The following is a 13,617-nucleotide window of genomic DNA, read 5'->3' as shown; positions in this document are numbered from 1 at the left end:
GGATGTGAGAAAGTAGTTGAGGGCTTTGGAGCATATCACTAAGCACTTTGAGCAAGAAACTCATTAAGCAACACCTCATCCCTCCTTGACAGTATTGGCTTTTCCTATAGACTCAATGTGATCCTGGATCACTAAAATAGAAAATGCAGAGTCTTGTGCTTTGAGTTTGAGCCAATCCTTTTGTCCTTAGCATTTTGATGGATACACTTTTCTCATCTATGACATGCCAATCATTGAGCTTTCCTAAAAAATTTATCTCGAAATAGCATTAGCTCAATGAGCTATATGTTTTTAGGAATTATCAAAACCACCCAGGGATAGTTGCACTTTCACATTCATATCCATTTTTGTCAAGAGACACCCAAAGTAAAACACAGATTATAAACAAATCGAGCAAGATAGGTATGATTAGTTCTCTAGAAAACAAGAGGATATAATAGAGTGAAAGAAAATACTATATGCCATTGTTTCAGTTTCCAGAAAAAGACCAAACTTTGAATTTGGCCTTCCGATTGCAGCTATGAGACGAATGGCTACATCAAAATTCAGAACGCCTAAAAATTTATAGAGGGATTGCGGCAAGAATTTAATGTGCAACAACTCCCAAGAAATTAAATGGAACAAAATCATTAGCATTATAGTTCATTTTGGTAAATTTTGCACCTTGGAATAAACTCCAGATCGAACAACTCCATTATTCTCTTACATACCTAAATAATGCGAAGAATTTTTGGCCCTGTTTGGTTTCACTTTTTTAGCCAGATTCCGCTGCATGGCAGCCAAATCGTAACCAAAGAGTGAACGGTTTCGAATGTGATGTGAAGGATCAACACCTCCAAACCAGGCTAGCTACCGCTAGAGATCATGACACCTAAAAGAATAAAACAATTCATCCAAATCAAGAGCTAATAATCTCACAAAAGATGCATTCTCGAAATTAGTCTTTCGTAAGGAATCGTATATTATCCAACTTTGTTAGATAGGACTTGTGCTGGCGAAGCATATACCAATCTCACCTCCATTGTGAATCTGTAAACGTGCAAATGACAGTTGATGCCATCATTCCTACAGATGACATCTGTGATGTAGTGCACTGGCAGAGCCCTCTGTACTCTCCTATCCTGGTCATGATCCTTGTTGTTTCTATCACCATATCCTCGGAAGTAGACAAAATCTTATTTCTGTATGTGCTTACGTACAACAAACGCTCCTAAGATATACAATTCAAAGAATAAGAATTTTGAGAATTCTTCGTAGGGCATATCCAAGCATTGTGCACAACAAAAGATAGCAAACTCAACACCATGTTTGGATAGGAAGCAGAACTAAATGCATGAAAAATCACAGAAATACTAAGAGAGGCATAGCAACCACATGCATAAGAATTAACGAGAACGGCTCATTGCTAAGAACCTGGGTATCTACACACACACACACACACACACAAAGAATCAGAAAGAGCCCTCTAGCTTACTATATAGGGCATAAATTGCACATCCAAACCTCAAATGGGTTAATTATCTCTCAGAGCTACTAAACAGTTAGACGATTCTTTGCATCAGTTATGAAGATCCATGATTAACCCTTTCTCTTTGGATAGAGGTTGTTTCACTAATGCTCTCGATCGGTTCTTTTCCAAAGTTAGGAACAAGGTAGTACCATGACAAAAACTAAAAGGAAACACACCATCATTACCACGAAAAATATGACGTACCACCAGAAATTGATCATTGATTATCGAAACATACCATTCCCCCTTGATGGGTGTTCAGAGGCGTGCACATAAGAGAATACCACCAACGTGACCAACCTCGCCGATTGCAACACCAAACAGCTTACTCAACCCGTACTTTGTCTTCGGAAAGATGATAACTTCTTGGACACAATACAAACATATAAGGATGTTTATCAAAAGTGGTCATAATCAACTCTAATTCAGAACTTGTACATTGAATATATAAGTGTTAATAATCTCTTGTAATTCAGAGCTAGATACAGTAGTATTCTATTCTGAAATTGCACATGAAGTTGCACACAGCCTGCACATTGCACATACAAATAGCACACACAGATTTCAGCATCCATTGCACTACAAATATCACACACCGTGGCCTGCTACACTACTATTTGCTGCACAAATTTCACTAATCACACATTAGCCTGTTGCATTACTACTTGCTGAAGCCACCAAGAATACTGTGTTGGCTTAAACCCTGTCTCCCTCGCCCTTCTCTGAATTTAGTCATTTTTCAGATAAGTGTCGCTAGACACATTCAGTTTCGTCAGTAGCCAGTCGTTTTTCCATTAGCGGTTTTTCCTCGCCAATTGGTTGCGTTTTGTGCGCCTTGGATTAGTCGTAGTAGGCCTAGCGTGAAGCTCGGATCATGGGGATGGACGTGGTCAGTAGTGGAGCACGTTGCTCAGGCACGATCGTGTACTCTTGATGAATAAAAAGGGTAAAATAGAAAAGCTGCAGATGTAGAGCGCAGCACAAAAAAAACTTCAATGTCTCTGCGTGTTCTTCCTCTCTGAATTCTCTCTCTCTCATGATCGAGCTAGAGTTTAGGGAGACATACTGAAGGCACAATCAACAAGAACATCACAAAATCGTAAAAGAGAGCTTCGCCTCCTGAATTTTTAATTAAAAAGAATTAGGGGTTACAGATTGATCAATTATAAAATATCACAAACTGAATATGTCACAAAGGGGATTGCGAATTAGACTACATATCCAGTCCATCAACCAAACTGAAACTAAAATTAATTTCCCCCTAAATTTAAGCAGTGCTAAAATCCCTAATAAAATCAGTGCATTTCGACTTCAGAAATGACATTAAAACTGAACAACTATGAATTGAGTAAGAAAAGAAGACAGCTCCACGCATGTAGACGTACCTAGCAGGTGACGTTCTGGAAGCATCGGAGCTCCTGCGTGAAATCAGGGAGGCCGATGTGGTGTGGTGGAAGATCCGGTTGAAGGTTGAGGCGTCGTCCTTGAGGGTAGGGTTTGGGGCGTCTCCGTCCGTCCATGGCTGCTGCCGGGCCGAGCGGACCTCCATGGCCGACCTCCCTCGAGGACGGACACGGATCAGGTCGATGACGGCGCGCTGATGCCGCCGTGGATTTGGGCGCTCCCTCTCCCTTCCCTTCCCTTCCCTTGCCCTCCCTTCCCTTACCTTCCCTTGGGATTCCGGAGAGGAATAGAAGGTTGGGGGCGGCGGCGCAGGAGGGCGAGGAGATCGTCGGCGGCGGGGGTGGATTGGGGTGCGTCGACGGCTGCGACTGGAGACGGGAGACGAGGTAGGGCTAGCGAGGGATTGGTTCTGTCGCGACGGTAAAACCAGCGGAGGAGAGGTGGTGGACGGAACAAAAAAACCTACGAAAAAAACCGGACAATAGTGGTGGGACGAAAATAAACCTAGAACGGAGACTATCAACTGAGACATTAGAAGTAGAGATATGTGTGTATGTGTATGTGTACTATATGATATGTGATAATTAAAATGTCTCATAGTTAGATATGTGATTACTTTAACCAGTGTGAAAATATTGTTTTGTACAAATTAATGTTGTTTTGTACAATATGTCAACTGATGTGTCATGTGTTATGTGAAAGAAGTATACACTTTAACACGAGTATTAATGTTTATGGTTGCATCCTATATGATTATTTAAACAAGATAAATGCAATTAAATTTATATCACATGCATATCTCATTACATAATACATATAGTTAGAATGAATATAATTACATAATAAATTTGTTCATGACATTACTAATTTTTTAAAACAGTATGGCATGTGATACATTCATATTAAAAGTATGGTTCATTTACTAAGTTGTGCCTAATATTTAATTTAAATAGCAAAATGTGAAATATGTTTGTGTTGTTGGATTTTGTGACATGCGTCAAGCAATAAAACATTTTGCAATTCAATAATATTGTATAAAAAATTTATGATTCTAATAACACATGGAATGAACTTGTGAAATATAATATTTATTTGACCTTGTGAAAATGTAGATAGTGTATTAAGGATGTGATATATAGTACCGTCAGAAATACTTAGTTAATCCTTGAAGAAAATAAATTTTATATTTCTAATTATATATTTCACATATATTGTTACACATTACATAGCCAAACAATAGAGAATGATTTCATTATTACACATAAGTATAAAAAAGGTGTAAATATTTATGATAATATTTATTATACATTTCACATATATTCTACCAATTTAAATAATGATTATGCTACATTTGTGATAATGTGTACATAGTATAAATAAAAAACTTTGGAGAGATTTTTTAATGCAAAATTTGATGTTGTTTTCTACAATCATTCTTATGTTTGCATCGTATATAAATTTGTATATGTGTATTGTGTTATGTCAATTTATGTTTATTGTGTTATGTGAAACAAATTTACAGTTTAAAACGATTATTAATTATTATGTTTGCATCATAATAATTTTTATATGTGATAAATGCAATTAAAATTTAATCACATGCAAATTACATTACATAGTACATATAGTTAAAAACTATAGAATTTTAAAATTAATTTGTACATGGCATTACCAAGTTTATGTAAACAATATGGTATGTGGTACATTAATCTTCAAAGGACGGTTCATTTAGTAAGTTATGCATAATGTTTAATCTAACTAGCAAATGTCAAATATGTTTCATGAAATTGGATTATGTCACGTGAGTCAAGCAGTTTAACATTTTGCAATTGAATTATATTGTATAAAACATTTTATGATATAAATAACACATTGAATCAAATTGTGGAATATAATATATAATTTTAGTTGTGAAAGTTTCGTAATGTAATTATGATATGAAATATAGTACAGTAATAAATATTTAATTAATCCTTGAAGAAGATATATTTTATATTTAAAATTTTAAATATCACATCTATGTTACACATTTCATAGGCAAACTACTATTTGACATAAGTATAAATATTTTATATTTCACAATTATTTCACTAAAGAATACAAACTGTTACAAATATTAACTATATCAATTGGATGGTAATTATAAATCATGAATGAATGATTGTGCTCAATCCATGAAAATGCACAATTTATTAATAAAGATTTATTTCATGAGAATTATGTGAAGCAAGTTTGAAAATGGTGTACATGGAAGTTACAAAAATTTAGCAATTATATATCTATATAATGAAAAAGGTACATAGCAAAATATAGAGGAAATGAAAACAATGAGAAGGACTAACAATAGGAAGACATAATATTTAAGTATCAGGTATACTACGCGTTAATAAAAGATAAAAGTAGTACGGCCATATCTCATTACATGCAAAAAATTTCTTACATCAACACCATAAAAAGTTTCATAGAACAACAACTCTTTTTCAAAGCTGGATAAATATGAAGAGCTCATTCTGATGTTGTTTCGACATCTCCTCTCAAAGCTGATATCTCTGGTCTGTCCGGATTAAGATCATTGTGAGCATGCTTTATCAAGGCATAACATATCTCCTTCTTGAGTAATCCATTGATATCTGTATAGAAAACATATACCTATTAATATTTTTGATAGGAAAATCATTTCAAAAAAATCATAAGTCAATTGCTTGTACCTTGCAGTTCCCAACAAGTTCCTTGCCATTGTGACATTGCAAAGCTCTAATAACATATCCACAGTCTTTGCTATGAGCAAGAAAATAAAAAGTGAGTTTTAAATACATTACATCATGAAAACATGAATAGGATATGTATAGTTCTTACCCGTTATGCTGAATGTCGGCTATCTTGTAGTATGTCTTTATTTGTTCAATGTTTTTACTCGGAAAACACTTTGCATGACTGTATGCCTTTTGGAGATTTGTAGTCTACAAAATATTAAATTGGCATTACTTCATTCATTCGAAGAATAAATTATTATTCAAGTAAGTTGTTTGTTAAAGGATACAGTATGTAGACTTTAAAGCTAAGAAATCAGCACAAAAATAATGTAATGACCATATTTTTCAACGGAGTCTTGTAGCGTACTTCTCCATCCTTGACAATGCTCTTCGGGTCATAAACTTCTAAAGCATTCTGGGTAAAGTTAACCACAACTGCAATCCAGTGGTTATCTTTACAGGTTGGCAAGAAAAATCTACATCCATGAATATAATATGTTATGCATGTAATAAACATAAATATTAAAATATAACACATATTTAATATAAAATTAATAATATTACTTGTTCAATTTCTTTGAGGGAACACTTAGCCAGCCTCTTCGCCAAATAATTATGATCGCACTTCTTGAAACTTTTGGTTAATTGAATCTGATTTAAAAAGAGGATTAAACATTAGCTACGAGAAAGCTAATATAATAATTATGAAATTAGAGGATAATTTACTATGAAAGATTGGTCTAAAATATTTTTTGACCGTGAATGCCAATCTCGCATTATAGCATTGGAACAAAGCCACATCATATTCAGGCAGATCTTCCCATTTGGCCGAAGAGCTTGCACAAATTCTCTTTCAGAGACTGATGCAGGACCAATTATAATTTTTATTCCTCCATCTGTCTCCCTTTGATCCTTTCTTGTCATTCTCGTAGCATTGAATTTGTTCATCGTAACATGTTCATCATATACTTTGTTAACTTTTGAGGATGGGAGTATCTTGTTCTTTAAAACAAGCTCAGATATACCTTCAGCAATTTCGTCTTTCTTTTGAAAGCGTCGAGGTCTTCAATTTGTTGTTGTGTTTACACTACCAGCATGCATGAAAGATTCTCCCCCAGAATTGGTTCTTTCAGTGGTGGTATGTTATTAAAATGCAGGTGTTGAAGTTGTTTCTTTGCTGTCAATTGAAACCATTTCTTTGTTCTCTGTGCTTTCTGATGAAACTTCATTTTCATTGTAGTCAGTATCAGAGTTGTTATCTTCTTCTCCTGCATCCTCAAGCGTAACATCATGTGAATCATTAGGAGTTCTTTGTGATTGAAATTCAGAAACTACTCCAGTCTGTCTTTCATTTTCTAATAACACATCTTGCAAATCTTGAGTTGAAGAATCAGAATGGACTTGTTTTTCTGAGGGCTGAATAATTTTTTTGCTGATCTCTTTCTGTTTAAGCTTTTGAGGTGAGCTGAGATTAGCAAAAGAATTTCCACCAGAAGGTGCAACAGGCAAGCTCTCACTCAGTTTATCTTTGACCATAGTGTTCTCCTCAAGAACTAGCCAGCTTAAAACATTATTTTCCATAATTGGCTCTGCACTCTGAGAACCTTTGCCTACAAAAATTTGAGCTTCTTTTTTACTCCGGTAACATTATTGACCAACGCAGGCTGAACTTCAGAATCATTGTTTCCAACAGGCTAAACTTCATCAACACTTTTGGAAAGATCGATAGAATCAACATTTGAAATGGCAGGTGGGGGCACATCACTTGGGTCACTGGCTGTTACCAATTCCGACATTTTCTGGTAAATCTAGACCCATATTTGTTATCAAGTTATCTTTATTGATTTCTGAGTCTTGCAGTGACATGCTTACTTCAGTAGTATCTTTGACAACAGTTTCTTTCAGTACCTCTGCCTCAAGATTAACATCTTTCGGTCCAACATGATCTTGTGTAACAGGATGATGGGCTTCTTCCAAAATAGGATTTGAATCATCAATTGAAAGCTCTAACATGTTTACATCTGAAGCTGTTGTCTGTACAGAATTTTTGTCCCGCCAGTATTACAAGTATCCAAGTCAACTCCATGTGCCGGTAATCTCTGAGATTCACTGCAGAAAATAGGTAAGGATGACTCATGAGTAACATTGGATGTTACATGTGTCTTACCTTCCATGGCCGGCGTAAATGGGATGGCAAAATGAATTTCAAGAGTTGAGTTGTCTCTAGACTTGAGAGTTGTTTCAAATGTACTGGGAACTTCTGTTGGTTGAATTGTTGATAGATTTCTTTAACTCTGTTCTTCAACATTTGTAACTGAATCACTTGGGGGAGGAGTTTCAATTATTTTAGGAGCATAGGAAAAAGTAGCCTTCTTTTGGACTGTGATTGACTTGCACAATTATGCAAAATCAGTTGTACTGGGAACCTCATTCTTGTTCTTTGATAGAGAAACGTCTTGGCAGTCTTGCAAAGGATTAGGTATGCTAACTGATGTAGTAACTTCATTAACTTTAAGACTGTTATCTGAAGCAGTTTTCCTCTTTATTTTTTTGATAACCTTTTTGTTCTTCTTTGGTTGACCTAGTTGAAAATCATCCATCTTGACTCCCTCCTTCTGAGGAACAATACTAGCCATTGCAGTAGCTGCCGCCGCAATTTCTAGAGTTTCTTCCAATGGGCTTTTTGAAGAAGTATCTGAAGTACTCTTACTACCCGTCTCCTGAGCCGGAGTATTTGAGTTATCGGCAATTACTTGCTAAGTTTCTTCTGCAGTATCAATAGACTTTGAAGAGTTTGGACAAATAGAAGATAACAACGGATTAGTTTTCGTATTTTGATCAGATTTGGATGAGTCTGCATCTTTGCCGGTAACCTTGTCAACTCTTTCAAATAGACACTTGAGTCCAGTAAGCCTTCTAGATTCAATTTCTTCAAGATTATTTCTCAACATTGTTTCATGGTGTTTGATCACCTTAGATTTTTCAATAGTGTATTGTTGATTGCTACAAGTTCATTGATTAAATTGACCTGCAAATACACATAAAATCTAAAAATATCAGTTTCATATATTAAATAGCTGCAGTCTTAAAACATCTAGAAGCTTCTTTCTTTTGTTTATTCAATCATTTATCTCACCTCTTGTTCATTGGTGGTACTTCTCCGTTGTTTGGACAACCTGCCGGTACATCTCTGATTGAAAATATAAGTAATCAGCATATTTATGAACTAGAGTGAAGATGTGTTGAGTTTATGAAGTTGTTGTTTACCTCACTGTCTGAAACAATGCGCACACGTCTTCTTGAAGTCTGACCTTCATCTTGTTGGATATATACTTCCTGATCATTAGAATAGATTTCTTTTTGTTCGAAAACATTGCTAGGTTCAACTAAAGAAAATTTTGACAACTTTTTTTCATCCTTCAAAATGGACAATATAATTATACATAGAATGACTGAGACAATATAGTTTTCAAAAAATACTATAAGCAATAAGCATACCAGAATTTACTCAAAGAGTTGTTCATCATCTCGACCTCTCTTACGACAAGTGGATTCCAATTCATCAATTATATCACTAGTAAGGTACTTAATACGAGGTGTTCCAGCTGGTACATTGATATGTACTGCTTAACCAGATCTACATACATTACCTAGGACATGTATAATCTTGGATTAATAGTGTTACATTGATTAGAAACAATTTGAGCAATATCAGAGATAACAGTAAGAAATTTGAACTTACTAAAAATTGTGTACTCACAATAAGGATGTGTAGACATCCTTGAAGGTTAATGCCCCTGACTGTCTTTGTCCTGGTGTCTTTGATATCTCTAGTTAGATAATTAACAGCAAAAGTGCACCAATTCATTGAAGGAACTTTTGACATATCTTCCAAAGCACCTAGCAAATAACTTCTGTTGATATTGTGGCATGTGGTTGGTGCCAAATATACACATAATATGATCTCCATAAAAGAAAGGCAAAACTTGTCTTTGTTTTCTGGATTCTTGTATGTTATCAATTCTTTTTCTTCTTCCACCAAAGTCTGTCCTCTTCCCGCTTTGTCTAACCTGAATTTCTCTAGTTTTATAAATGCCTTATCTCTAGGATTTCCAACAGGAGGCATTGGAACCTCTGAATTCCCAGATGGGAACTTCAGAATATTCTCAACGGCATCCAAGATAGATGTTTCCTGTTTATTAACACCAAAGACTTGCTCTTACAGTCAACCTTTTTCACAAGCCATGGCAACAACCGACGAGGTAATTTTGATCACAACCTGAACTTCCCTCTGTAGGAACCCACCTTTGGGCTATCTTTGCAACCGTGTCTCCCCGCGCGAATTATTCTGGTCAGTTGTGTTCTATGTGATGTAAGTGTAATCTGCAAACACTTTTTAGCAACTAAATGCCCGTCTTAAATAGGAATCTCGCTCATTGGCGGATTTTGCTCTCGGGTCATGATGAACATGCGTCTGTTGCAATTTTACTGCTTGAGTTGTTCGACCTGAACTTCCCCCGGTGCTAGGTTGAACTTCCGTCAACATTGCCCAAATGGGGCTTGCTATATACCGTTGGAAAGCTATGGACATGAGTATCATGACCCAAGTGAAATTTTTGGCAAAATGTAAGCGGTTTAATAGTAGTTTTGAAAATCATTTTTTCTTCAGAAAAAAATGTGAATAGTATTTGCGATCTCATTTCTAAACCGTTTATCGGAATGAGGCAAATAATATAGCTTTAGAAAGCTACTGCGAAACCGCTCCGTCCACATGTTGAAAGCTTTATCTAATTCCCTATGGTTAAAGAGTAATTGGGAAAATCGTAAAATTTCGCAAATCAAACAGCCGACTTCATATTTTCGATGCCACTTCTAAACGGATAATCTAATTGAGGCAAATGATATGGCGTTGGAAGCTTATGAAAATACGCTACTTTTTGATGTTGAAGGTTTTTTCTAATTCTGAACGATTTAAAAGTAATTTAGAAAACAATACAAGTTCAACAAGGTTCGTATTTTTGAGTTAATTTTTTAACCATACGTCCAAATGCAGCAAATGATATGGCCTTGGAAAGCTTGAGAAAATTCAAAACTTTCTGGTATATATTGTTTCTCCCAATTCCTTATGGTTTTAAGTCAATTTTGAAAATGATTAAAAACGTGTTCTGGCCACAATTTCTACAAACTTTATCGGAATGGGGCAAATAATATACCGTTGAAAAGCTATGGAAAATGCGAGACTTTTTCATGTAGATAGTTTTCTCTGGTTCCTATCCGTTTTCAAGTAATTTTGAAAACAGCAAGATCGTGCATGCTGCCTTTATCGCGAAACAGATTCTTCAAAAATGCACCGCGTGAAGAACTTGAACTTCTCGGCATGTCTACTTGAACTTCAATCTATTTTTCACATGTTTTTTTTGCTCGTAGCTCTCCATCCACTCATCGGAATTGAGAAAGTGATATATCGATGGAAAGCTGTTGTAGACATGCAACTTTTCTGTGTTTATCATTTTTTCATACTCGCAACATTTTTAAAAGTTTTTCCTATGAAATTCATTCAGTGTAGTAGTTGAACTTCCTATCGTTTTCACGTTGAACTTATGTGACATATTTTCGTTTATAATTTTTCCCATCCATTCGTTAATGTTCCTTTTGTACAAACCTCTCTCACAATAATTTTTTTAACATTCTTCGACCGAGGACTTGAACTTAAACAAATGATATTCCTGCCGTTTTCAAGTAATTTAGAAAATGGCGAGATCATGATTTTTGCCTTCATCGCGAAAGGAAGTGCACTACGTGAAGTAGTTGAACTTCTGGGGCATGTATGTTTGAATTTCACTCTGTTTTTTACGTGTTGTTTTTTGTCCGTAACTCCCCAACGACTTACCGGAATTGAGCAAATGGTATACCGATGGAAAGCTGTTGAAAACATGCAACTTTTTCGTGTTGATCATTTTTTTCATACTTGCGATGATTCAAAATATTTTTTGAATGCGTAAAATGTGTTTTTAACGGTATACATAAAAACTTTTATAACATTTATCAGAATGTAGCATATAATATACCGTTAGAAAGCTTATAAATAGGAGCAAGTTTTTCATTTACACAATCGTCGGAAATTTGTTGCCTTTAGAGAGCAGTATTAAAAATGGAAAAACAACATCGTTTTTTCTTGTTTTTAACATGTAATTGAAGGTTGGACGTCTCGCAGTAGAGATCTCAAACTGCACCAGGAGGAGCACGTGAACTTCTTGCAACAAACCTTCTAGTCTTTTAGTTTTTTATTCTCATTTGAAATGCATTCCGTGTAGTAGTTAAACTTCTCGTTGTTTTCACTTTGAACTTCTACCATGTATTTTTGTTCGTAATTTCTCACCGTTCATTAGAGTTGCACAAACCAATACCATGCTGATTACCTCTCTCGCAAGAAGTTCTGAACTTTTCCGTGCCGAGCACCTGAACTTCTTGCAACTAAATTTTTATACTTTAACTTTTTTTATTCTATTTTTCCATATGAAAACACACACCATGTAGTACATGAACTTCTTGCTGTTATCACTTTGAACTTCTCTCTGTTTAGCTTTAATAACTGAAAGTATCTGAGTTTTTATAGACATCGAACCGCTCTATTTTTTTATTTGAACTTCATTGTGTTCTTTTAGAAATGTGAAAATTGAAGTTTTTTAGAAACATCGAACTTCTTCGTTATTCAGAATTGAACTTGTTGGTTTTATTCTTTAGTAACTGGAAAAATATGATTTATACAAATAAATATCAAACTGCTCCCGCTTTTTCCAATTGAACTTCTTGGTTTATTCATTAGTAACGAGAAAACGTGAGCTTTTTATATACATTGTACTACTCCATTTGTTATTTGAACTTCTTGATTTTAATTTGTAGTATCAGGGGGAAATGTGAGATTTTTTATAAACATCAAGCAACTTCATTTTTTTAATTAGGACTTCTTGGTGTTATTAATTAGTAACGGGAAAGCCCAAATTATGTAATATAAAATTGAACTGCTCACTTATTTAAATTTGAATTTCTAGATCTTAAAAAAACAGGGGCAAATCCATGCTCGGTTTTTTAATTTGAACCTTCTTGGTTTTGGAATAAATAGTTTGAACTTCTGTCTCTTTAAAAATGCCCAAAATGACATTGGGTTCTTTGTTTTTTTAAATCATGAATCCTAGGTTTTAATATACTTTGAACTTTTGTGTTTATTTAATTTGAACTTCACATTTTTTTATTTTTGAGTAAATAATTGTTTTTTATTTTTAAATAAACATCTTTAAGATATTTTTAATAATGCTCTGCCTATCGACTCACACAAGCCATCCTTTTAGTTTGAACTTCTTGGTTGATTCTTTAAAAACAAGGGGTATCTGAGTTTTTTAATAACGGTAAAGTCCTTTTTTTGATGAACAGTCAACCACATCGTTATTTTAGTTTGAACTTCTAGGTTTTTATAAAATGGGGAATTTTTTTCAAACTTTTTTAGTTGTTCCTTTATTTTAAATTGAGTTTCTCCGTTTTATTCCTTAGTAGCCAGAAAAAATCTGAGTTTTTTATAACCTGCAAACTTCGTTGTTATTTTAATTTGAACTTCTTAGTTTTATTCTTAGAAAAAAAATAAAATAAGCATGAAACATTTTTGCTAAACTGAACTTCATACTTCTATTTTTTGTAGAAATGGAAATAATTTGAGTTTTTCATATACATCGAACTACTCTGTTATTTTATTTTAAACTCCTCGATTTTAATTTGTGGCAAGGAAAATCCGAGTTTTTAAATTCAAACTTCTTAATTTTTTTAATTCAAACTTCTTTGGGTTTTTTCCAATGGTGAAAGACAAATGCTTTATTTCAAATTTGAACATCTAGGCTTTTACTTATTTAGAAAAGCAAAATTTTGGATTTTCATAAACTTTTGAACTACACCATTTTT

The 13,617-nt window shown here is 34.5% G+C and overlaps 1 long non-coding RNA gene across 3 annotated transcripts; it reads right to left on the bottom strand.

Annotated features, from left to right (window-relative positions):
• Positions 1 to 629: 629 nt before the first annotated feature.
• LOC123136716 (uncharacterized) lies at positions 630 to 3,324 on the bottom strand. Of its 3 annotated transcripts, XR_006467244.1 has the most exons (4): positions 2,896 to 3,324; positions 1,749 to 1,875; positions 1,017 to 1,210; positions 630 to 871 (listed from the first exon to the last, which is right to left on the bottom strand). It is a non-coding gene; the product is annotated as an uncharacterized lncRNA (long non-coding RNA). The 3 variants fall into 3 exon arrangements; XR_006467243.1 differs by having other exon boundaries at positions 1,749 to 3,324; XR_006467242.1 differs by having other exon boundaries at positions 1,017 to 1,875.
• Positions 3,325 to 13,617: the final 10,293 nt, after the last annotated feature.

Source organism: Triticum aestivum, chromosome 6B, assembly GCF_018294505.1.
Source record: "Triticum aestivum cultivar Chinese Spring chromosome 6B, IWGSC CS RefSeq v2.1, whole genome shotgun sequence".
NCBI classification, from domain to species: Eukaryota; Viridiplantae; Streptophyta; class Magnoliopsida; order Poales; family Poaceae; genus Triticum; species Triticum aestivum.
This window is presented reverse-complemented; position numbering and strand designations above follow the sequence as displayed.